The 25,319-nt window shown below is 38.4% G+C and overlaps 1 long non-coding RNA gene across 2 annotated transcripts in view; it reads right to left on the bottom strand.

Moving 5' to 3' along the window:
• The window catches only part of LOC143983410 (uncharacterized), a 99,647-nt gene that overhangs the window by 42,495 nt on the left and 31,833 nt on the right, over window positions 1–25,319 (bottom strand). The window contains exon 4 of one of the 2 annotated variants that reach the window (XR_013274607.1): window positions 13,859–13,949. The exons of the other annotated variant lie outside the window; for it this stretch is intronic. This is a non-coding gene — a long non-coding RNA (uncharacterized LOC143983410). Of the gene's footprint in view, window positions 1–13,858; window positions 13,950–25,319 lie in introns of those variants that run through there. 2 annotated transcript variants of the gene reach the window in all.

Here is a 25,319-nt window from a genome sequence, read left to right as displayed (position 1 = left end):
TAACACTTAATTTACTTCTGTGCCTGGAGGGCAAATAGTTGTAAAGAGGAGAGTTAATGATACAGAGAGAGATAGATAGATAGATAGATAGATAGATAGATAGATAGATAGATAGATAGATAGATAGATAGATAGATAGATAGATACTGTAGATAGATAGGATGATCTTCAATACATGAGTTGTTAAAATGCTGGTCCATGAAGTAAAGGTCTACTTGTTTATCTACCAAGCTAAAAAAAGAATTTATTTTTTCTATTAAGCAGCTGAATGCGGATAGATTGTGCGGAGCCTAGCTTGCACACTGCAAATATCAAGGTTAACAAAAGTCACAGAGGAACCTTTAAAATAATTTAGAGTGAAGGAAGGAGAAAGTGCAGTCAGTGGTGAGAAATCAACTCTAGTTTTACAGCTGTGATATTAAGGTAAAGTCTCTTACTGATGGCAGTATAAAGTATTTTCAAATGAAATGAAAAAGTTAAAAGTAAATTTGGTGGTGTATTTTGTAAGTCACATAATAAAAGGGTTGCTAGATTAAGAACCATCATTCACCACATAACTATTGACATGGCCACTATTCACGGTATCAAAAATCCATTTTCTTGGTGTGTACAGTATGTACATGGTACTATGCATTAGAGGCCAAATGTTACCACATTGTGTAAAAGCTGCATAACGTAACCATTATACTGGTCTTATCAAGTGCCAGGAATTGTGACAGTGATATTACTGGACACTTTCACCCCCTTTCTGTCCAGGCCAATTTTCATATTTCAGCGCTCTCAACATTCAGTTATGCATAAATAAAACTTTCTTTAGGTGGTATTTAATCACCACTGGGTTGTTTTTTTTGTTTTATGTTTTTTTGTGCTATAAACAAAAAAGCCAGAAAGTTTTGAAAAAAAAGTGTTTTTCTTACTTTCTGTTATAAAATTGTGCAAATAATTACTTTTTCTTTATAAATTCTGACCAAAATTTAAACTGCTACATTTCTATGGTAAAAATAACCCAAATCAATGTATATTATTTGGTCTGGGTGAAAGTTATAGCTTGTACAAGCTATGGTATCAGTCATTATAAATTGATTACACCTGATGTATCTCAATTCTTGAGGCCCTTACATGCCAAGACAGTACAAATACCCCCCTAAATAACCCCTTTTTTGGAAAGTAGACTCCCTAAGGTATTTAGTAAGATGCATAGTGAGTTTTTTGAAGTTATAATTTTTTCCCCACAATTATTTGAAAAATTAAGAAATTAAATAAAAAAAAAATACACAAAAAATTCATATTAGCAAGCTATTTCTCACACATGGCATATGCATACTTGCAACTACATCCCCCAAAAAAAAATTCTACTGATTATGGTGACATAACATGTGTGAGACATTTTCACAGCCTAGCCACATAGAGAGGCCCAGCATCCAAAGAGCACCTTCTGGCATTATCCATTTTAAAACCAGACCTTCTTCTGATACTTTTTGTTTACAAGTTAAAATCTGTATTTTTGCTAGAAAATTACTTAGAACCTCCAAACATTATATATTTATATATATATTAGCAGAAGGGAAAAAGGGGTGAAGAGCCAAAAAGGCCCTATTTCGGAGTTTACAGGCAAAATGGACAAAAGTATAATAAAATTGATACTTTATTAACAATGAATCATAACGGACTAGTCAAGTAGAAAAATAATTAAAAACATACACTACACATATGGTGATCATAAGTGTCTAGTGTAAACAGAAGGTTAACACCAAATGGACAGCAGTGAGCCACTGTGCGTATATTTTAGCAGAGATCTTACAGAAAAATTGGTGGGCTTTGCAATTTCTTATGTTGCACGATATTTGCGCAACAGTTGTTCAAATATAATTTTTGGGGGAAAAATACGATTTAATGAATTTTAATGCATACAAACACAATATGATACCCATTTTTTTGGTAAAATACGGTGTTGCGCTAAGTAAATAGATACCAAACATGTCACACTTTAAAATTGTGCACGCTTGTGGAATGGCACCAAACTACAGTATTTAAAAATCTCCATAAGCGACACTTTATAAGCCTTTACAGGATACCAGTTGAGAGTTACAGGGGAGGTCTGGTGCTAGAATTATTGCTCTTGCTCTGATGTTCGCGATAATACCTCCCATGTGTGGTACGATCACCTTTAACTTATGCGTATGGGTCCAATGCATGTGTTCACCTTTTTCACTCGAGCACAGGGGGACAGGGGCTCTTTAACCCCTTCGATACAGGGCATTTTCACCCCCTTCCTGCCCAGGCCAATGTTCAGCTTTGAGCGCTGTAACATTTTGAATGACAATTGTGTGGTCATGCAACGCTACACCCAAATTTAATTTTTATAATTTTTTTCCCCACAAATAGAGCTTTCTTTTGGTGGTATTTGATCACCTCTGTGGTTTTTATTTTTTGTGCTATAAACAAAAAAAGCGTCAATTTTGAAAAACACAATATTTTTTCATTTTTGTTATAATAAATATCCCCTATTTTTGTTAAAAAAAATGTTTTTTTCCTCATATTAGGCCGATATGTATTCTTCTACATATTTTTGGTAAAAAAAATCGCAATAACATATATTGATTGGTTTGAGCAAAAGTAATAGCGCCTACAAAATAGGGAATAGACTTATGCCATTTTTATTATTATTTTTTTTTACTAGTAATGGTGGCGATCTGCAACCACCACAATTTTTATGGTGACTGACATTGTGGCGGACGCATTGGAAACTTTTGACACTATTTTGGGACCATTGATGTTTATACAGTGATCAGTGCTATAAATATGCAATGATTACTGTGTTAATGTCACTGGCAGGGAAGGAGTTAACACTAGGGAGCGTTGGCATGGACTAGGTCTGTTGGCATGGACTATAGGGAGAGTACATGGATTGAAAACTGACTACAAGGGCAAGTTCAGAGGCTGGTGATAAATGAGGAGTACTCTCAAATGGTCAGGGGTGGGTAGTGGGGTCCCCCAGGGTTCTGAGCTGGGACCAATCCTATTTAATTTGTGCATAAACGACCTGGAGGATAGGGTAAACAGTTCTATCTCTGTATTTGTGGATGATAGTAAGCTAAGCAGGGCAATAACTTCTCCGCAGGATGGGGAAACCTTGCAAAAAGATCTTAACAAATTAATGGGGTGGGCAATTACATGGCAAATGAGGTTCAATGTAGAAAAATGTAAAATAATGCATTTGGGTGGCAAAAATATGAATGCAAGCTATACAAAGGGGGGGAGAACCTCTGGGGGAATCTAGGATGGAAAAGGACCTGGAGATCCTAGTAGATGATAGGCTCAGCAATGGCATGCAATGCTAAGCTGTTGCTTACAAAGCAAACAGAATATTGGCATGCATTAAAAAGGGGATCAACTCCAGAGATAAAACGATAATTCTCCTGCTCTACAAGACTCTGGTCTGGCTGCACCTAGAGTATGCTGTCCAGTTCTGGGCACCAGTCCTCAGGAAGGATGTACTGGAAATGGAGTGCGTACAAAGAAGGGCAACAAAGTTAATAAAGGGTCGGGAGGATATTAGTTATGAGGAAAGGTTGCGAGCACTGAACTTATTCTCTCTGGAGAAGAGACGCTTGAAAGGGGATATGATTTCAATTTACAAATACCATACTAGTGACCCCACAATAGGGATAAAACTTTTTTCTGAAAGGGAGTTTAACAAGACACATGGCCACTCAAAATTAGAAGAAAAGAGGTTTAACCTTAAACTACGTAAAGGGTTCTTTACTGTAAGAGCAGCAAGGATGAGGAATTCCCTTCCACAGGTGGTAGTCTCAGCAGGGAGCATCAATAGTTTCAAAAAATTATTAGATAAGCACCTGAACGACCACAACATACAGGGATATACAATGTAATACTGACATGTAATCACACACATAGGCTGGACTTGATGGACTTGTGTCTTTTTTAAACCACACCTACTATGTACCTATGTAACTATGTATTAAGAGAGGTATGGACTCCAGAGAGAGAGAGATATAATTTTGCCCCTGTACAAACCATTAGTAAGCCCTCATCTGGAATATGCAGTTCAGTTTTGGTCACCGGTGCTCAAAAAGGATATCGGGGAACTTAAGAAGGTGCAGAGAAGGGCAACCAAACTGATAAGAGGCATGCAGGAGCTCAGCTATGAGGAAAGACTAGAACAACTGAATCTATTCCCTCTTGAGAAGAAGAGATTAAGGAGGATATAATCAACATGTAATAATACATAAGTGTTCCATATAGTGAACTTGGTGTTGAGTTATTCACTTTAAGGTCATCACAGAGGACAAGGGGGCACTCTTTACATCTAGAGGAAAAAATATGTTATCTCCACATACAGAAAGGTTTCTTGACAGGTAAGAGCTGTGAAAATATGGGGTAGACTCCCTCCAGAAGTGGTTCTATCAAAGCGGCCAGAAAAAAAAGGTCTGGATTCTTTCCTAAATGTACAGAATATAACTGGATACTAACATTTATAGGTAAAGTTGATCCAGGGAAAATCTGACTGCCTCTCTGGGGATCAGGAAGGAATTTTTTCCCCTGTAGTAGAAAATTGGATCATGCTTTGCTGCGGCTTTGCTGGGATTTTTAGCCTTCCTCTGGATCAACTGTGGGTATAGGTTTGTGTATATGGGATTGTATTATTATTATTATTATTATTATTATTTTTGGTTGAACTAGATGGACTTGTGTTTTTTTTTCAACCAGACTAACTCTGTAACTATGCAACTTGATAACAAAGTACCCCATCTCTACTGTACAAGTGCAAATAGTGTTTGTCAGCTTCAGTGGTAAACACACTGTAACAATATTAAACTTAATTAATACAATTGCACATTTTTTCTTTAAAACTAACACTGGTCAAACTAGAAAAAAACTTGTGTAGATTGTTTTTTTAGAACACACAGTATTGCCAAATTAATAAGAGCATAGTTTAAATGTAAAAATTGCTTTGGTCCATAATGTGTACAGATGAGTAATTAAATATATATGCATAAGAAATTAGCCTATAAACAATACTATCAATGTAAAATATAAGTTGTAGTGTGGGGTACACTGGCAATTTTCCTCATTGTTTCACAGCAAATGGGAACCGATGAACGAAAATCCGTACAAACATTCTCACACAACAAAGGTTTTCTGTTTGTTTACTTGTTTTTGATCGTGCGCAGTCTTTCTTTTTTGATTTTTGTTGTATGAAAATCATACAAAAATGGTACACATTAAATGAAAAACGCTCGTTCTGTTCCTGTACGAAAAAAAATTGAGTTTATCCCTTTGTGAATTTTTGTACGAAAAGTCAGAATCGGCTGTTGAAAGTTTCAAAAATCATACGAAAGTTCCTCGGACGAAAATGTTTGCCCGATTTTCTTATAGTGTGTATGAGCCCTAAACCTGGGGTTGATTTACTAAAACTGCAAAAATTACACATCTGGTGAAGCTGTGCATGATAGCCAATCAGCTTCTAACTTCAACCTATTCAATTAAACTTTGACAAAAAAACCTGGAAGTTGATTGGTTTCTATGCAGAGCTGCACCAGCTTTTATACTCCAGTTTTAGTAAATCAACCCCCCCTTGCTAAAATACAAATAGCTTGTAAAAACAATTTTAAAAAAGTTGTCTGTTGTATTAAGCAGAATTGGAAACCATACACCATCAAAATAATCTGTAAACTAAGATACCTTTCACACTGGGGTGGTTTTCAGGCACTTTAGCACTGGAAATAGCCTCTGCTAAGCGCCTGAAAACCGCCTCCCATTCATTCGAGTGTCACTTTTCACACTCGGGCAGTGCGCTTGCGGGACGTTCCGAAAACTTCTGCAAATGGCATCTTTGGGATGGGTTAGAATGGAAAGTGCCGCAAAACAGCGCTAAAGCACCGCTAAAATGGTCGCTTTAGTGCTAAGGGCAGACGCTTTCATTGTGAAAGCAGTCTTAAGCCTCATACACATTATCAGTTTTTCTGCTGAGTTTTTCCTTCAGGTTTACCAAAACTATGTAGTGCAAGGGCCTGTCTGATTGCACACACATTGAAACTCCTAAGGTTTGACCTCATATTATATGATTTTGGTAAATCTGAAGGAAAAACTCAGCAGAAAAACTGATAGTGGGGCTTTAAAGAAAGTCTAAAGTCGCAAATCACCATGATAAAAGCACAATCTACCTATGATCAGTTGATAGTAAATATCTCAACCCAACTGAGGCACACAAGTACTATAACTTTGTTGTGAAACAGCATGCTCAGTGGTGGATATATTATAAATCTGTCTATTGATTCTGACATACAATCAAGAAGCATGAAAAAATTTAATCTGGAGCAGTGTTTAAACTCTAGGTATATAAAAAAAGGATTCCACCATGTTAATAAAAATGAAATGAAAATAGTGGCTTTCATTCCATTACTCACCTTCAGGTGGTTCCAATGTAGCAGTATATACTTTGCAAATTACATATGCAGCAATTGCAGATAATATGGAAATGATGCTGTCAGGGACAGAGAATGTGCATATGCATTGTCTATGATCATTTGATTATCTTAAAGCAAACCTTCATTGAAAAGAAATAAGAAGGGTGCTATTGCTGACAGCCTTCGGACAAAGAAGTCTAAAGACTTGCAAAGCCAAAATGGACTTACTATATACTTTACTGAAGGGCAGAAATGTTATTAGCATCCCCACATCCCCCACCCCAGCCCTGTCTCAAAGTCTAAGGCCCTGGACAAAATGTCCATTCTGACCCTATTATAATCAAACACTGCATACCACCATTGGTGTGCCACTGTCTTCCATATACCCTGGTCTTAAGCTGGGCTAACTGCCTTTAAATCTGCAGATCATTATCCCGTGTGTTAATACAATGAAATCTTGTTTTTATTTTTAGCTTTCAATTATATACTATGTACATGGTGCAGCTTTTTTTGATCCTCTTATTTCAATACTGTTTTAATTGCTTGTGAAGTTGGCTAAGTTGGGAGTTGGAGAACTTTTTCAATTCAACAAGGTTTTTTTTCTTAATAAGGATGTAATTTGGCAATGGTGACAAGAGCCCTACTGATTTATGTGAAGTATAATTTGTTATGTTATGTCCACATAAAACACTTTTAAATCAAATACACCACACACACTTGTAAACTCTGCATCTCTACTACCTTTACTCTTTCTCCTCCTTATTCCTGAATACTGCACTGTTGCATCTTTCTCATCTTTTTCTGTTTCCTGCATTACCAATCACATTCAGTCTTTCAAGGCATGTTTGAATCTGACTGGTAGATTTGAGAAATGTCTTACTACTAACATTATGCTTTATGAATGGAAGAGGCAGAAGAGAGCGTGTAAGGGTGTATAAGCATATATAAACCCAAGAATAAAATCTTGATATATTGCAGCTAACCAGTTCTCAAAGCTTAAACTTAGTAGAAAAAAATCAGCACAAGGGACATGACTTACTGTTAATCTGATGTATCGCTTGTGCTGCTGGCTCCTGCATTAGTTGAAATCTTCATCCTCTGATCACTTTCTACCCTCATCACCGTAATCTCTCAGTACAGCCAAAGGACCTGTGACTGGCTCTCATCAAGAATAAGGACTATACCCACCCCTGCTGCCCACCTCCTTTAATCATGGAAGCAGTGGAAGCATGGAACTATAGTGGACAAGAAGGAAGATGTCAATTAATGCATTTCCCATTCTGGAGACACAACAGAAATAAGAACAAATCTCTACAAAGTGAGGGTCATTCTCCTCTTAGCCCTTGTACACACGGTCGGACATTCCGAAAAAAAAATCCATTGGATTTTCTCCGACGGATTTTGTCTGAAACTGGTGTTGCATACACACGGTCAGACAAAGTTGTCGGAAAATCCGATCGTTCGTAACGTAATGACGTTATTTTGTTACGACGGTACTATGTTCAGGCTAGTAGCCAATAGCTTTGGTCCCGTAATTTGATTTGAGCATATGTGGCACTTTGTCTGATCGGAATTCTCTACAAATGATGGGACTAAGTCTGATTGGATCATATTGTCGGAAAATTTTATAGCCCAGCTCTAAAATTTTATCAGTCGGATATTCCGACGGAAACAGTCCGATGGAGCCCACACACGGTTGGATTACCCAACAACACGGTCCGATCGGACATTTTCCATTGGAATGTCCGACCGTGTGTACAAGGGCTTAGACAGTTGTTACTGGAATAGGTTATCCCCACAGCAATATTTATCCTTACCTCCTTTCTGGTTACAATATCACTTTCTGTCTTGGCAACAATTGTTACCAGTACAAATAGCAAAGATGAATCTCCTCAGTGAGGGCACAGATAGCAATAAACACTTAACAAGTTTAGCCTGTCCCTACTCTTTTGATAACCTAAAAAAAACAAAAAAGTTTTACTATACGGAAAGCATCATGTATTTTGCAGTTAATTTTGAGTTACCCTAAAGAAATTTGATTTGACTTTAATATTCTAAGATGATTGTTCTTCTGTATTTTTACTTTTGCAACCATTTTAATAATTTGAAGAATATATGTGATATAAGCAGGAATATATTTATAGGTTATAGTCAGGAACAATTTATTTATGTTTTTAAACATTAACACCCATTGATAACAGTTTTACATCAAACTAATCTCAAGATACAGATATGTATAAAAATCATTAAAAACACAATACTTTCCCTTGAACTAGAGAGTAACTTTGAGCTGAACCAGCATTAAACAAAAAAAAACAAGACTGTTGAGCTAGTTAAAATTTTTACTCCATTTGGAAATCACACCCTCAAATACGTATTTATTCTTTTAGGTGGTTAGATTGCTTGGACACAACTATTTTTACCTTTGGTTTCATGCCATTGTTTTTAATTTGTAATGGGATCCACTACTATAAACAGCAGTGTGAAAGATTTAAACTTTATCAATAATTGATAATAATAGTTTGCAAATATTCCTTGCTAGAACATTTACTCTTCTTTCCTATATTTCCCAAGTAGATTATTACCATAAGAAAATGCAAGTAACCGCCAAATGAAAGCAGAAAAGATAATGGTGATTTAAAGTACACTGCAAGGCATGACCCAAGTCTCTGTACACTGAGAGCAAAACCTTGTTTGCCTAAATTATTTGTTTCTTCTGTCTAATGAATGTAATCCTAATATACAAGTGATAACACTGGCATTTCTTTGAAATGTTGATTTAGTTTAATTATGAAAATCACCAAGGTATTTTCTGGCTGCTGCATCACTCCCTGTACTAAGATTAATCACATCAACATCATTCATTTAATCTTCAAAAAGGAAGCAGTTGTCCACAAGAGCTTTCAAATAGCTTCATTAGTGCAATTTTTCAGACTCAAATACGAAGCTGGCAGGATCTGATTGAGAGAGAGGAAGGTCATTGTATTCCTCTGCTCCGTGTTCTAATTATTTTTTTGAATGTTTTGAATTTTGCCTATGTGCATTTCCCATGTCCTTCCATGGCTCAGTTTTTTGGCATGTAAGGCATTAAGATAAATATGTGCTTTTAGTTGTACACAACAATCTTGGCAGTAAAATACAAGACTAACATAATATTTTGTTAACTTTTTTTTAGCTATTGCGTCTATCCATATGCAATATAGTAAAAATAAAAAAAACTGATCTTGTTATTACGATTATAGGTTATATTCTTATTTTTTGCACAAAGTTAGTTCAAATAAATAAGCAGCTGTATTTTACATGTTTTCATACGATAATAAACTACTTAAATGCAATGCAGAAAAAGAGAAAGGAATGGGACTTTGTGTGAGGTATTTTACTGAATGGATACCTTATTCATATCATTCATAAAACTATTTATTAATTACAAATCACATTGTAAAGAGTGTCAATCTGTGATACAGGACACAATGTACTATGATACACTTGTATAAATATATAGTTATTATACAAAATAAAATACAGCATGATTAGCAGTACAGTTACATAAAAACACTCATCCATTCATAAAATTTCAATGAACATAAAAAATTGCTCATGGTGAACCAAACTTGTCTGGGCATCAGTTCAATGTGTACCGAGAGCGGGCAAAAGCTGACAAGAATGGCTGAAGGCGGCCGAAAGCTGACAAGAATGGCTGAAGGCGGCCAAAGGCAGCTGAAAGCCAACAAGAACGGCTGAAGGCATCCTGAAAGCCAACGAGAACGGCTGAAGGCAGCCGAAAGCCAACTGAGAACAATCTCTCAAAATAAAGGTATGTAACTTACAATACGGCCCGATGGTGACGCCCAACCTATGTCCTAGGGAAGACAGGGGACAGGGATGATGATCTCCCCCGGGGCTGAAGTGAGGAATACCATCCAGACCAGAGACTGCAGCCAGGTAAAGACTAGGCGACCATGTCACAGACATGTAATCTAATGTATGCTTAACAGTCCACACTGCTCGGCAAGGATATGAAGATGCAACCATGTGAAATGAATGTATTAATTAATGGGATGAACCTATGCCTGTGAGTGAGTGAGGTGATGAATGGTGATGATTGCTATAGTGATATGAAGTATGTTAGCTAAGGGAACTACAGCCAGGGATATTATGTATACATATATCTGCAACAGATGAAAAATGAAAATGAACCCAAAACGTGTTGTAGTGGGTATGAGTGAAACTCAATTACCTTGTGTATGATTCTGTGGCCATAGGGATGCCTGGAATTCTGCTTGTGTGAACGGCCCATGTCAAATGGTCAGCTGGCCAGCCTGTGCAGCTTATATCCCCAGAAAGGGGTGGGTCCCTACCAACATCGTGAGCTCCTAGATGGAAAAAGGGAATTTGCTTCATGCGTATTGACGCACTGAGCCGAGCATTCAATCGTGATACTGATGCATAGGAGGCAAGACCCTGCATCCAACCTGTTTAGGGGGGATAGTGGAGGAAGGGGAGAGACTGCTATTCATCGCAGCTCCGGGGTCAGAAAGCCACCCTATCACCCACCACCCCCCGGCAAGGGGGCTCATCCAGGGCCGAAGGAAGTACACTATATTGTATCTCATATACTATGTCTAATACCTCTTTATTCCAACAATAAAGGATGTATGACTATAGATATATATAGTGATTTAAAAGTTTTAAACAGAGGTGGCTCATTACAAAAGGGAATGTAAATGGATGAGTAGTTGACTGTTTTGTTAAGGTGTGGCAGGTCACTGGGAAAGTGGGTATCTTCTACCCTATTTGGCAATATACTAATGTACTAATGCAACCTAACACAACCTGATTATAGCAGTAGAATGCCTCCATCCCTAATATGTATACTTAAATGCAATATTTCTTTTGAAATATGAAATAAATAATTTTAAAAGTTTACACATATTGTCCTAAATATAATAAACAAAAGGTCTATTACAACACATGGTGGTGGGGGGTGGGGGGGTTACTAAAACTGGAACATGCAAAATCTTTTGCAGCTCTGTATAGAAACCAGTTAACGTCCAGGCTTTATTGTCAAATCTTAACTGAACAAGCTGAAGCTAGAAGGTAATTGACTACCTCACACAGCTGCACCAGTGCTCAAGTTTTAGTAAATCTCCCCCACTGTATTCCCTTTAAACTTGTCCGACTTTTAAAGAAAATTATGTTTGCTGGATTAACAGTTGTTGATCAAGCTTTAGAAAAAAAGAGAAAAATATACCTACCTTACACCCTAGGTTCCACCAGTGGTGCCTAGACAAGGTTGATATCATGAGCCTACTGAAAAAATCCTGGAATAATCAAGACGATTCATCCTAAAACCAAAATGTAACTCTGTGTTGGTCTAAAGAATAAGAATTTTCATGCAAGGTCTGCTTTAGGCCTCATTCACACAGCTGTAAAAAAATGCATTTACAACCCTTTTTTATTTACAGATCTGAACGCAGATGCATTGTTTTCAAAGGAGACATTCACACAGGTGCGTAAATATGCACTCCAGAAGAAACCACATAAAATGTATTATTTGTTTTACCTTTTTTCTTTATTCTTTATTATGTATTTGTTGGTGTATGGTACTGTTACATGTTAAGAAACATTAAGTTACAGTAAAATACATAAAAATACCCAAAACTCCTACAGTGTACTATCTTCCTAAATTTTTAAGGTCCCATTTCTACACTTTTTTAATGCATGTTGTCATAAACGAAAGTTACATTCATCAGCCATTCCAAGCCCTTAAAAGCCTTAAATAACAACCTTAACAACAAACATGCAGTGAAATCAGAGAAAGCAATGTCAGTTTAAATGAAGAGCCTGTACAGCTGTACAAGAATGAAGGTAAGGCTGGAGTTCAGCTTTAAAAGAATTTATAGTGGGCCTAAAAGTCAAATATAAACTTCAGTTCTTCCACTTCTGTTTTAAATGCTGGAGTAAAAGTGCTAAACAATTATCAGTCAATTAATATGAACTCACTCAAGGTGCCATCAACCGTTATTTTCATATCCACTTCTGGAAGAGAATTGATTGGCTGCACAGGCAGGCAGAAGCAGCCAATCAGTATTTTTGCCTCAAAAAGAATTACAGGAAAGAATTTTAGGAGAAAGTGAAGACAACAAGCAGGGGCACCCAGGGTGAGTCCACAGCAGCCAGCAGGTAAGTATTTAACTAGAGTTTGTATCTCAGGAGCATACATTTCAAAACATCAATATTTGATTTTAGTTCCACATTAAGAATTAACTTTACACCTTAGCCCTGCACTACAAGCTACGATTTAATGGGGGGTCTTCTGATGAATAGTGTAATCGGCTATTTTTAAACTCATTTTGCAGGCATGGTCCACTTTTGCCTCCATCAGGAAACCTGCACTGAACATGACATGTAGCAATTTCTGGAGTGCATGGATGAAGACAGAATGTTGCTGCAATGTGGCTGCAGAAAATCATCAGCACTGAGATGTAAAAATGGATGAAAAAAGGTACTTTGTTTAGGAAAAATGTCAGTTAGTTTTTGCTACACATTGCTTTAGCAAATTAAATGTCATATACATGGGCTGACGCACTGAGCCGAGCATTCAATCGTGATGCTGATGCATAGGAGGCAAGACCCTGCATCCAACCTGTTTAGGGGGGATAGTGGAGGAAGGGGAGAGACTGCTATTCATCGCAGCTCCGGGGTCAGAAAGCCACCCTATCACCCACCACCCCCCGGCAAGGGGGCTCATCCAGGGCCGAAGGAAGTACACTATATTGTATCTCATATACTATGTCTAATACCTCTTTATTTCAACAATAAAGGATGTATGACTATAGATATATATGGTGATTTAAAAGTTTTAAACAGAGGTGGCTCATTACAAAAGGGAATGTAAATGGATGAGTAGTTGACTGTTTTGTTAAGGTGTGGCAGGTCACTGGGAAAGTGGGTATCTTCTACCCTATTTGGCAATATACTAATGTACTAATGCAACCTAACACAACCTGATTATAGCAGTAGAATGCCTCTATCCCTAATATGTATACTTAAATGCAATATTTCTTTTGAAATATGAAATAAATAATTTTTAAAGTTTACACATATTGTCCTAAATATAATAAACAAAAGGTCTATTACAACACATGGTGGTGGGGGGTGGGGGGGTTACTAAAACTGGAACATGCAAAATCTTTTGCAGCTCTGTATAGAAACCAGTTAACGTCCAGGATTTATTGTCAAATCTTAAGTGAACAAGCTGAAGCTAGAAGGTAATTGGCTACCTCACACAGCTGCACCAGTGCTCAAGTTTTAGTAAATCTCTCCCACTGTATTCCCTTTAAACTTGTCCGACTTTTAAAGAAAATTATGTTTGCTTATTAACAGTTGTTGATCAAGCTTTAGAAAAAAAGAGAAAAATATACCTACCTTACACCCTAGGTTCCACCAGTGGTGCCTAGACAAGGTTGATATCATGAGCCTACTGAAAAGATCCTGGGATAATCAAGACGATTCATCCTAAAACCAAAATGTAACTCTGTGTTGGTCTAAAGAATAAGAGTTTTCATGCAAGGTCTGCTTTAGGCCTCATTCACGCTACACATTGCTTTAGCAAATTAAATGTCATATACATGGGCTGACGCACTGAGCCGAGCATTCAATCATGATGCTGATGCATAGGAGGCAAGACCCTGCATCCAACCTGTTTAGGGGGGATAGTGGAGGAAGGGGAGAGACTGCTATTCATCGCAGCTCCGGGGTCAGAAAGCCACCCTATCACCCACCACCCCCCGGCAAGGGGGCTCATCCAGGGCCGAAGGAAGTACACTATATTGTATCTCATATACTATGTTTAATACCTCTTTATTCCAACAATAAAGGATGTAGGACTATAGATATATATGGTGATTTAAAAGTTTTAAACAGAGGTGGCTCATTACAAAAGGGAATGTAAATGGATGAGTAGTTGACTGTTTTGTTAAGGTGTGGCAGGTCACTGGGAAAGTGGGTATCTTCTACCCTATTTGGCAATATACTAATGTACTAATGCAACCTAACACAACCTGATTATAGCAGTAGAATGCCTCCATCCCTAATATGTATACTTAAATGCAATATTTCTTTTGAAATATGAAATAAATAATTTTAAAAGTTTACACATATTGTCCTAAATATAATAAACAAAAGGTCTATTACAACACATGGTGGTGGGGGGTGGGGGGTGGGGGGTGGAAGGGTTACTTAAACTGGAACATGCAAAATCTTCAATGGATTGAAATTTGGCTGGTTCAGCTGGCTCTAACCATGTATGGGCACTTTGGTTTACAGAAGTCAATTTATCAATCGACTTTTTTTTTCCCTGATCGATCAGTGCCACTGGCTATAGCTAGCAGCACTGATTATTGTATTCTAAAGGAAGGGAAGTCTCTCCACAGTCAGAACACAATAGCACAGTGGGAAGGAATTGCATCTCCTTTTTAACCAATCTGCTGATTGAACAAAAAAAAAAAATAGGAAATGATGAATGTATGGGCTGCTTTAGAGTTTACATCTTTTTAACCCTTAACACTTAACCTATACTAAAATGTTACCTTTACTATAAAACTTAAAATTCTTAATGTATTTTACTTAACACTTAAATCTATCCTTCCCCAGCCAGGGGTGGATTGGGGGGGCAAGGGGGAATTGCCCCCTCCGAGAATGCGAGTGAGTGAGTAGGCAGGTGTCGCCACGGGTGAGAGAGCCGGCGGGCAGCTCCACGACTGAGAGCACAGGCGGCTCCGTTGGTAAGAGACAGCGGGTGGCTCAGCGGGTGGGCCAGGTGACTCGGGTGGTAAGCAGCTGTGCAGCTCAGTGACAGCGTGTGAGCGGCTGCTGGCCAATCAGGGACATCATCTCTCACTGCCCGGGGCCCGCCCTGCATCCCTGCAGTTCCGCCCTCATTGTGCAGTGTGCAGGCAGCTGCGGCAGCAGAGAGATTACTTCATCTCTCTGCTACTTGACTGGTAACCTGCTGCCTGGGACAGAGCAAGAGACAATTATAGCAGGCAAGTGACAATCTGCATCATGTGGCATGGGATGTGGCAAGTGACAATCTGCATTGTGCGGCATGGGACGGGGCAAGTGACAATCTGCATCGTGTGGCATGGGACATGGCAAGTGACAATCTGCAACATGGGGCATGGGACGTGGCAAGTGACAAAATGCATTGCGTGGCAAGTGACAATCTGCATTGTGTGGCATGGGACGTGGCAAGTGACAATCTGCATCGTGTGGCAAGGGACATGGCAAGTGACACTCTGCATCATGTAGCATGGGACACGGCAAGTGACAATCTGCATTATGTGGCATGGGACATGGCAAGTGACAATCTGCAATGTGTGGCATGGGACATGGCAAGTGACAATCTGCATCGTGTGGCATGGGACGTGGCAAGTGACAATCAGCATCATGAGGCATGGGATGTGGCAAGTGACAATATGCATCGTGGGGCATGGGATGTGGCAAGTGACAATCTGCATCTGGTGACAGGTGATGTGGCAAGTGACAATCTGCAACGTGTGGCATGGAACGTGGCAAGTGACACTCTGCATCGTGTGGCATGGGATATGGCAAGTGACAATCTGCAACGTGTGGCATGGGACGTATTTAATGGGAAAGTATCCAATATAACACAAGCAGAGAGGAATGGGGCTGCCGCAAGCCCATGTAGGCGGTCCCAAACACCTGTACCCTTCCTTTACATTCTTCATTATTAGAGCAAACTCATTAACCTAAACTTTCCTAGATAGATGCTTTAGAAATTGATGCAATCAAGGGGGGATTTTAATTCATGTTTATCCTTTAATTTATCTCTAGCCATACAGTAAAGGGTTTCTGGTCACTGACATATATGGGTAGAGATGAATAGATCTCTCAAATCTCAAACTACCCTTGGTCTTTGACTTGTCTGGAGACATACAGTGTTTTTAAAAAAGAATCACCCCTTTAAAATAATCATATTTTGTTGCTTTGCATCCTGAAATGAAGACAGACACAGTTTTTGTTTTATCCAACTGTATATACCAAACAAACCTCACTCAAACTGCCGACACCACCCCTGTGAGAGACGGGAAATGGTCAGAGATTCTCCTCCCGGCCAAACAGGAAGTAGGCCCTGAAACTCCCTGGCCAATCAGGTCTCAGGACCAGCTTCATGATTGGCTGGGAGGAGAATCAGGAAGACAAAATTGAATATTAATTGGATATTGTCACACAACTGGGTGGGCTCAGGGTGCAGTGCTCTGTGCCCTGAGCCCACCCTTTTTTGAAGTCAATTAGAGCCTCAGGCTCTAATCACGTGCTTCAAAAAAAACATTGGAATCCATGTGTCCAGTGCCCTGCACATAGATTAGGGGCCGAGAGCATGGATTAGAAGGGCAGCATCTCTGTGCCCCTAATGGATGGGCCGCCACTTGTTGGAAAGTAAACCTTCTTCCCATTGATAACTTTCTGGCAGGAGGACAGCAGATTTTCCTCAAGAATTTGATGGTATTTTGCCCCATCCATTTTCTTTCTATCCTGACAAGTGCTCCAGTCCCTGCTGTAGGGATACGACCCCATAACAGGATATTACCACCTCCATGCTTTACTGTTGGAATGGTTCTATTTGACTGTGAGCTGTATTGGATTTCCGCCAAACATATTGTTTGGTGTTGATGCACAATAATTACATTTTAGTCTTATCTAACCTTAGCATCTTTTTCCATGTGGCTTCAGAATCTTCAATGTGCGTTTTGACAACACTCAGCCATAACTGCGTGTGGCCTTTCTTGAGGAGTGGCTTTTTTCTTGCAACCCTCCCATACAAGCCACAATTGTGGAGAATTTGTGATCTTGTTGTCACATGCACACAATGACCACTCTTTGTCATAATGTCCGGCAACTACTTCAGAGTTGCTGTAAGCATCTTGGTAGCTTTTTGACCATTTTTTTCCTGGCTATTTCATTCAGTTTGGAGCAATGTCCTGATCGAGAGAGGGTCTGTGTTGTACCAAATACCTTCCACTTATTAATAATAGACTTCACTGTGCTTTTAGGTATTGATAAAGCCTTTGAAATTGTGTATCCATCTCCTGACTTTTGCCTGTCCACTAATTTATCCAGGAGACCTTTTGACAGTGCCTTGCCACCCATAGTCAATTGTTTGTGTCAGTTGTACTCTTAGGGACTGAAATGCTCCAGGAAAGCTCTTTCTTGCTGAGCTAATCAAAATAACCACAGCTGATCACAGTTGGAATCAAATGGCTTTGTTTGCCATTGAGAAGGTAATTAGCTACACCTGGTTGAGTCATTTTTTTAATTTATTTTTCTGACATGTTTGTGTTATATCTTTATGCATACAATAACACTGCGCAGTACCAAAGGTATAGGGGAAAGCTGCCAACACGCTAAAACTAGTATTTTTTAGCCACAGAGATATCAAATATAAAGTGTAAGCGCTAAACATATGCTGCTGTGATAATCAATAATAACAAGTGAAAACAAATAAAAATAATGAATATGGAAACATAAGCAACATATATACTGAAAAGGGAATATATAAAAGACCCAATACAGTGTATTCATGTAACTATAAATTTTTGTGAAACATAACCCCAAATATGAGGATAAAAACTTCAAAGAAGGAATATATAAACAATAAAGTCCATATTTTGTAAAAAATAAATGTGTAAACGTGAGTCTCAACAAATTTTGGTGAAAACAAGGATCCCAATCTGATGTGACCATAAGCAATTCCACCGCAGTGTAGCTCCCACCACCTTAAGAAGCACAGGCTTACCAGATGGAAATGACCCAAATAGACTTATATCTAAGGGGTCAGCAATAGCTTATAGTTCCACCTACTGAGGCACTGGTTCAGCATTCCATAGTTGTGTGGATCCAAAGACAAGTGGTTCTTTCAATATAATGGACTGTATGTAGTCACCGCTTTTAGAGAGACAACTCCGGCATCAGCTCAGACATAAAATAGAAGGATATAGCCAAAATGGTGTAATAACGTTTTAAAAAAGAATTTCTTTTAATAAAAATAAAGTATCAAACTCACATTCCCATGGTTGCTAACAGACATGTCAGAGAGAATAGGCAGTGGTAGAGTCTTCCCGACGTGTTTCGACCTATGGTTCATCATCTGGGGTGGACTACTACCACTGTTACACTGCCTTATATAGGTTACATACCTTAATACAATAAGGTTCAATTGGAATCCCCCCCTGTGTGTCACAGGTTTCCACTTCCGGTATAGGAAAAATGGCGGCCCGGCGTGCGTTCCACGCCTCTATCCCATTACGTTCCACCTATTAAACCCCTGTAGTTAAACCGAATGTTTAAAATAACCATCAATATGGTATATTGTGAGCTGATAACACAACCTATAGTAAATGAATGGGGCATGGAATTATGTATCAAAATGCCAAATTATGCAATTCGATTTGCATTCCAAGCTATGAAAGGATATATATAACAACGCAACGTCATTTCCGGTGAACCCGGAACCGGAAGCGTACAGACGTCACTTCCGGTGACCTGTAGGGTTGATACTGCATCACTTCGAATGGGGCCAAAACCGGAAGTAAGCCACGCCTCCCACGGCACAGCGGGAATGGGACGCAAACACTCGGGACCGGAAGTAACCAAACGTCACTTCCGGTACAGCGAAAACGAGGCTTGGATGTCAACAAGCCTCCTAATATCTTTTTTTGGTATCAGGAGCGATATTAGGAGGCTTATTAGGAGGCTTGTTGACATCCAAGCCTCGTTTTCACTGTACCGGAAGTGATATGTATTCTTCTACATATTTTTGGTAAAAAAAAATGCAATAAGCATATATTGATTGGTTTGCACAAAAGTTATATATAGCATCTACAAAATAGGGGATAGATTTATGGCATGTTTATTAATTTTTTTTTTATTAGTAATGGCAGTGATCTGCGATTTTTATTGTGACTGCAACATTGCAGTGGACACATCGGACACTTTTGACACGATTTTGGGACTAGTGACATTTTATACAGTGATCAGTGCTATAAAATTGCACTGATTACTGTGTAAATGACAATGGCAGGAAGGGGTTAAACACTAGGGGGCGACCAAGGGGTTAAGTGTGTCCTAGGGAGTCATTCTAATTGTGGGGGGATGGGCTCACTACAACATGAATGAGATCACTGCTCTCGATGACAGGGAGCAGTAGATCCATGTCATGTTGCTAGGCAGAACAAGGAAATGCCTTGTTTACATAGGTATCTCCCCGTTCTGCCACTCCGTGTCACGATTGTGGGCCCCTCAGTGGACATCGAGTCTGCGGGACCCCCAGGCACGCTCACGGAGTACGCAGCAGGCGTGTGTGCGCCCACTAAGCCGCAACCTAAAGGGGACATGCAGGTACGCCCATTTGCCCAGCCGCACCACTGTGCCGACGTACATCATCATGCGCTGGTCAGCAAGGGGTCAATAACTGTAGGCTATATACTAAAGAAGTTGAGAATCTTAACTGAAAAGCTTGTGTGAATATTTAGTTCAATTATCCAACTAAGTGAAAGCATATTCACACAATTTAAGTAAAGATTTTCAACTCCTTTATTAAATCAGCTTCATTTTCCAAACAGCAGGCTGGGGGAATAGGTAAAGTAAAGTAAAGTAAACCGCATCGCTGAATCAGGAAATAAATATGTCAGCCGCCTGGCTGAACGGAATGGCAAATGTATTTAAATAACTAGAATGACTGAACATTATTATTATTATTCAGGATTTATATAACATAATTACAAACTGTTAGGTAGGTAAAACAGTTGAAACCAAATACTGTATGTATATACTGTATATTTAATTTTGTTTTTTCAGAGGTACACTTCTATTTATATATGTCTCATATAATATAAGACTAAAGCATGAAAAGTGAAAGCTAAACTCAATTCGCTGCCATGAACAGTGAGCCCTAAATGACTCCTAATAAATCAAGTTCGGTGTTCTGAAAAGGAATCTACGGTCTGCATTTGTAAATGTAAAAATTTCAAAAAAATCCCATTGCTAACATTCCAATTTGTGTCTAGCTACTCAGTGACAAAAATGCTCATTTTTAATAAGATAAATAAATAGACACCACTATTACAATTGTAGCTAGTGTTAAAATAGGATTCTGTAATTTTAATTCTAACTATGAGAAGAGAATGGCTGTCTTCACAGAACAGTGAGCACTATAATTTCACCTTTCTGACCACTTCTTCCCTTCCTTCCATATATCCTCATAAAATATTTACACCCCACCGAATGACCACTCAGATGATCCTCGAACTGTCTTGCAGAATCCCTGATGATGTCATGGAAATGTTAAACCCATTATGCTAAGCTAGGACCTCCATCTACTCTGACCTCTTGCCTCTGTCATCAGAAGACAGAAAGATATTTTTACATGGGACTTAGTCTAAATTCAAATCTACAACATATGCTTCTGCAGGCTGCTGCCATCTCAATCAAGACTGATAAATATTTCACAATATTAAACATTCGATTTCCATAAATCTATTTTGCCTCAAATACTGCAAAAAAAAAAAAGGATTAAGATTAAACATGTAATTAGATGAAAAACCTGTTTTTGCATAAGTTAATATATAAGACAGTTCCACTGCTTCCTGATACTTTAACATTTAAAATATTTTGTACTGTCTCATTATTTAAAGTTTAGAACATGTGATCATATTAGTTTTAGCTGTACTATTATTTTAAAAGAAAAAAAAATGATAGATTGTTGTGAGCAGATGTTTATGTAATTATAGGCAGAAAATGTTTCTATTTTTTTGCCAAATTCAGTTTTGCTAAATTAAATATAAATCATTATAATAAGTTAGCATTAGTCATGAGTACGTTTATTAGCATTCTTGAAGAAATTCATAAATTTATAAATTTATTTTTGTTATCTGACTAGTTGTGTATTTTCTGGTTACTTGAACATGCATATGCAAATGTAGGTTATCTATCAGAGAACCATGAAATTTTAAAACGTGATTGGTCCTAACTCGCTAAACGGACATTAATGTAAAAACATTGCACTTGAGTACCAAATATTTCAAGGTAAAAAAAAAGCATGCAACTGTCCAGTCAGAGATTTTTTAGTATAATACATACTGAGAAAAAACACAGAATATCTTTATGAAGGATATCCTCATGGAGTACATTTTCACAACATTGTATTCCGGCATCACATATTTTGAATGTGTTGATACTTTTAGATTTACATTATTGCTTGGCTTAAATAAAGCTTCAGCACCCCAATTTTACTCATTACAACCTGAGAGAAAACACAATTTTTAAGCATGACACGTGATTTTTTTTATCCAGCAGTAATAAGCCTGAATTGAATGGTGAAAGTAGGAGTCATAACAAATCTAAAAACTATAGGAACGTTTATTTACTTCAAGAAAATTGGCAATATTTTGTACTTTTTTGTAATACCCAACTGTGTTCTCTTAAAAGTTTAAAAAAATATCAAAAGAGAGTGAATATCACATCCCTGTATTCCTAATTATTCCCCATATATTCCAAGACTTTAGGTATGAATATGGAGCAATAGAAAGAGTTTTGCAGCATGGGCAATAAAATAATCAGAGGTCCCCCTCCAAGTCCAGATCAGGGAACCCCATGCCAAAATATAAAAAAAAAGTGTGGGGTCACCCCCAAAATCCACACCAGACCCTTTGTCCGAGCATGCAGCCTGGCTGGTCAGGGCGCAAGCAAGCTCCCCCCTCTTGAACCATACCAGGCCACATTCCCTCAACATGGTAGGTGCTTTAGGGTATGGATTTTTTGGGGGGACCTCATAGTATTTTAAAAAAATGGTGTGGGGTTCCCCTAAAAATCCATACCAGACCCGAAGGGCCTGGTTTGCATTGGGGGGACCTTACACCATTTTTTTATTTCCGGCAATTATTTTTTTTAGATTTAGCTGTCAGCGGGAACCCCGCTGACAGCTGATGACTCATTGGTTGTTAAGGACGCAGCAGACACCTGCTCCTTAGCAACCATGTTGTTTAATGGTTGTTAAGGACACAGCGCAGACGCCCACTCCTTAACAATGCCTATTTATGTGTTAATGTTATGTTAATAAATATGCAGACTAGTATTCAGGCCAAGCATTCAATTACTAAAATATAGCATGAGTTATTTTTTGAAGGCTCGCTGTATTTTAGTAGCATTTTTTGTGAATATCAAAAAACTTTTTGAAAAACACTGATCGGTATTTTTCCGCATTTTTTAAGGGGAGCAATACTGCTTTGTGAATGGAGTCCATTATGGTTTGAGTATTTTTATTGTTTTACATTTTTGTACATATTTATTTAATATTCATTTACATTAAAGGTATTGTGGTCACTGACATGCATCTTTTTCATACGTTGTGTCACATGCATTTGTTTGCACATATATAGGATAATGTGGTTTGAGTATTTTATTTGCTTCACATTTTTGTATAATTTTTATTTAATGTTTATTCACAATTAGTGTATTGTGGTCACTATTCACAGTTATTTATTTATATGACATTTGAAGGAAGCACACCTGTATGTCTATAGGTATTGCTTTACCGCTGTGTATTAATAGGTATCGCTTTATGGTTGTGCATTACAACTGTCAGTGTGCAGCATCCAGGGGTTCACTCAGCGCAAAAATACTTTTATGGTTAATTCTGGCTTTTATTACCTCATTAGCAGTAAAAAGCACAGCAGGTAGTGGAGTAGTGGAGAAAACCATTTCTCCTTTTAATTCACCCAGGTGCACTTGCCAACAGGTACTGCAAATGGACCCTTTCTTGGACTTCTCCTTTTCCTCAAGGCCACATGTTTTGGCATACTGGTGGTTAGGAGGAGGATTATTAGGGTGTTGGCAGTGAGATGGGTGAAATGTTATTGTGGAGGCTTCAGAGGGACATATCACCCCTGATAACCTACCAATCTACTGCTACCATCCAAGGGTAGGCTCTTTTTATTTATCTTTATTAATTTATTTATTTATTTTAAGACCAGGGATGGCAAGACTAAATGAAACACTTTCAAGTGATCATATCTCCTGAATTAAAGTCAGGACAGCTGTTTTCTGCTGTGACCGGCGTATATATTGATGGAATGATTTTTGCTATGGCACTGCATCAGTAAAAAAGATATTCAGCTTAAACCAAATAGAACTTATATACAGAGATTTACAGAGGATTGATGTAGATACCAAAGCAAAAGGTCTTTTATTCAACATACTATATTGTAGTATGTCCCAATTCATATTTTTTTTATATTACCCAAGCAGACATTACTCCTTTGCCTGTTATAGATGAATGAAAAGTTTGTAGAGAATGCACTAGTTGACTTTGCTTAATCAATCCAAACCTTGTGGCAGATTTGCCTTTTTGTTAGGAAAAAGGAAAGAACAAAAATATTTTTTCTATTTATGCAGCTCATTGTGTAAGACCTAAGTACAATTGATGGTCTTAATTAGACCTGAAGTAGTTTCAAGGTGCCACATCCCTTTATAATCATATAATCATATCAAGAAGGTAAATTAGTGGCCTGGGATTTTTAATTGGCACCAAGAATACAAATAGCTGAATTAAAATTCACAATATTTATTAATACAATTCCTTAAAAGAGACAATAGTCACAACATATCAAAAGGCAACAAAATAAATTGTACATGAGGTCAAAAACCACCATATATATATATAATGCAACACATCTTCAATGCTAAGAGCTTAAAAGTTGTAAGTCTTCTTCAGGGAGTTGGAATAGTGGTATGATCTATAACAAATACATGTGAATAAACCAAAGCAAAGGTACAAAACATAATTTAAAAAAAATACAATGTATAAATATACAGTATCTCACAAAATTACACTTTGCTACAATGTAAAGTAGTGAGTGTACATCTTGTATAACAGTGTAAATTTGCTGTCCCCTCAAAATAACTCAACACACAGCCAATAATGTCTAAACCGCTGGCAACAAAAGTGAGTACACCCCAAGTTCACCAGAGCTTCACAGGTTGCCATTGGAGTCCTCTTCCACTCCTCCATGATGACCTCACAGAGCTGGTGGATGTTAGAGACCTTGCGTTCTTCCACATTTCATGTGAGGATGCCCCACAGATGCTCAATAGTGTATAGGTCTGGAAACATGCTTGGCCAATTTATCACCTTTACCCTGAGCTTCTTTAGCAAGGCAGTGGTCATCTTGGAGGTGTGTTGGGGTTATTATCATGTTGGAATACTGCCCTGCCGCCCAATCTCTGAAGGGAGGGGGATCATGCTCTGCTACAGTATGTCACAGTACATGTTGGCATTCATGGTTCCCTCAATGAACTGTAGCTCCCCAGTTCCGGCAGCACTCATGCAGCCCCAAACCATGACACTCTCACCACCATGCTTGACTGTAGGCAAGACACACTTGTCTTTGTACTCCTCACCTGGTTGCCACTACACACGCTTGACACCATCTGAACCAAATAAGTTTATCTTGGTCTCATCAGATCACAGGGCATGGTTTCAGTAATCCATGTCCTTAGTCAGCTTGTCTTCAGCAAACTGTTTGCAGGTTTTCTTGTGCATCATCTTTACTAGAGGTTTCCTTCTGAGATGACAGCCATGCAGAACCAAATTGCACAATGTGCGACTTATGGTCTGAGCACTGACAGGCTGACCCCCCCACCCCTTCAACTTCTGCAGTAGTGCCGGCAGCACTCATAAATCTATTTCCCAAAGGCAACCTCTGGATATGACACTGAGCACGTGCACTCAACTTCTTTGTTCGACCATGGGGAGACCTGTTCTGAGTGGAGCCTCTCCTGTTATGTATGGTCTTGGCCACCGTAAGG

The sequence above is a fragment of the Lithobates pipiens genome, unplaced genomic scaffold (assembly GCF_037356315.1).
Source record: "Lithobates pipiens isolate NorthernLeopardFrog02 unplaced genomic scaffold, aLitPip1_a1.2 Scaffold_16, whole genome shotgun sequence".
Classification (NCBI taxonomy): domain Eukaryota; kingdom Metazoa; phylum Chordata; class Amphibia; order Anura; family Ranidae; genus Lithobates; species Lithobates pipiens.
This window is presented reverse-complemented; position numbering and strand designations above follow the sequence as displayed.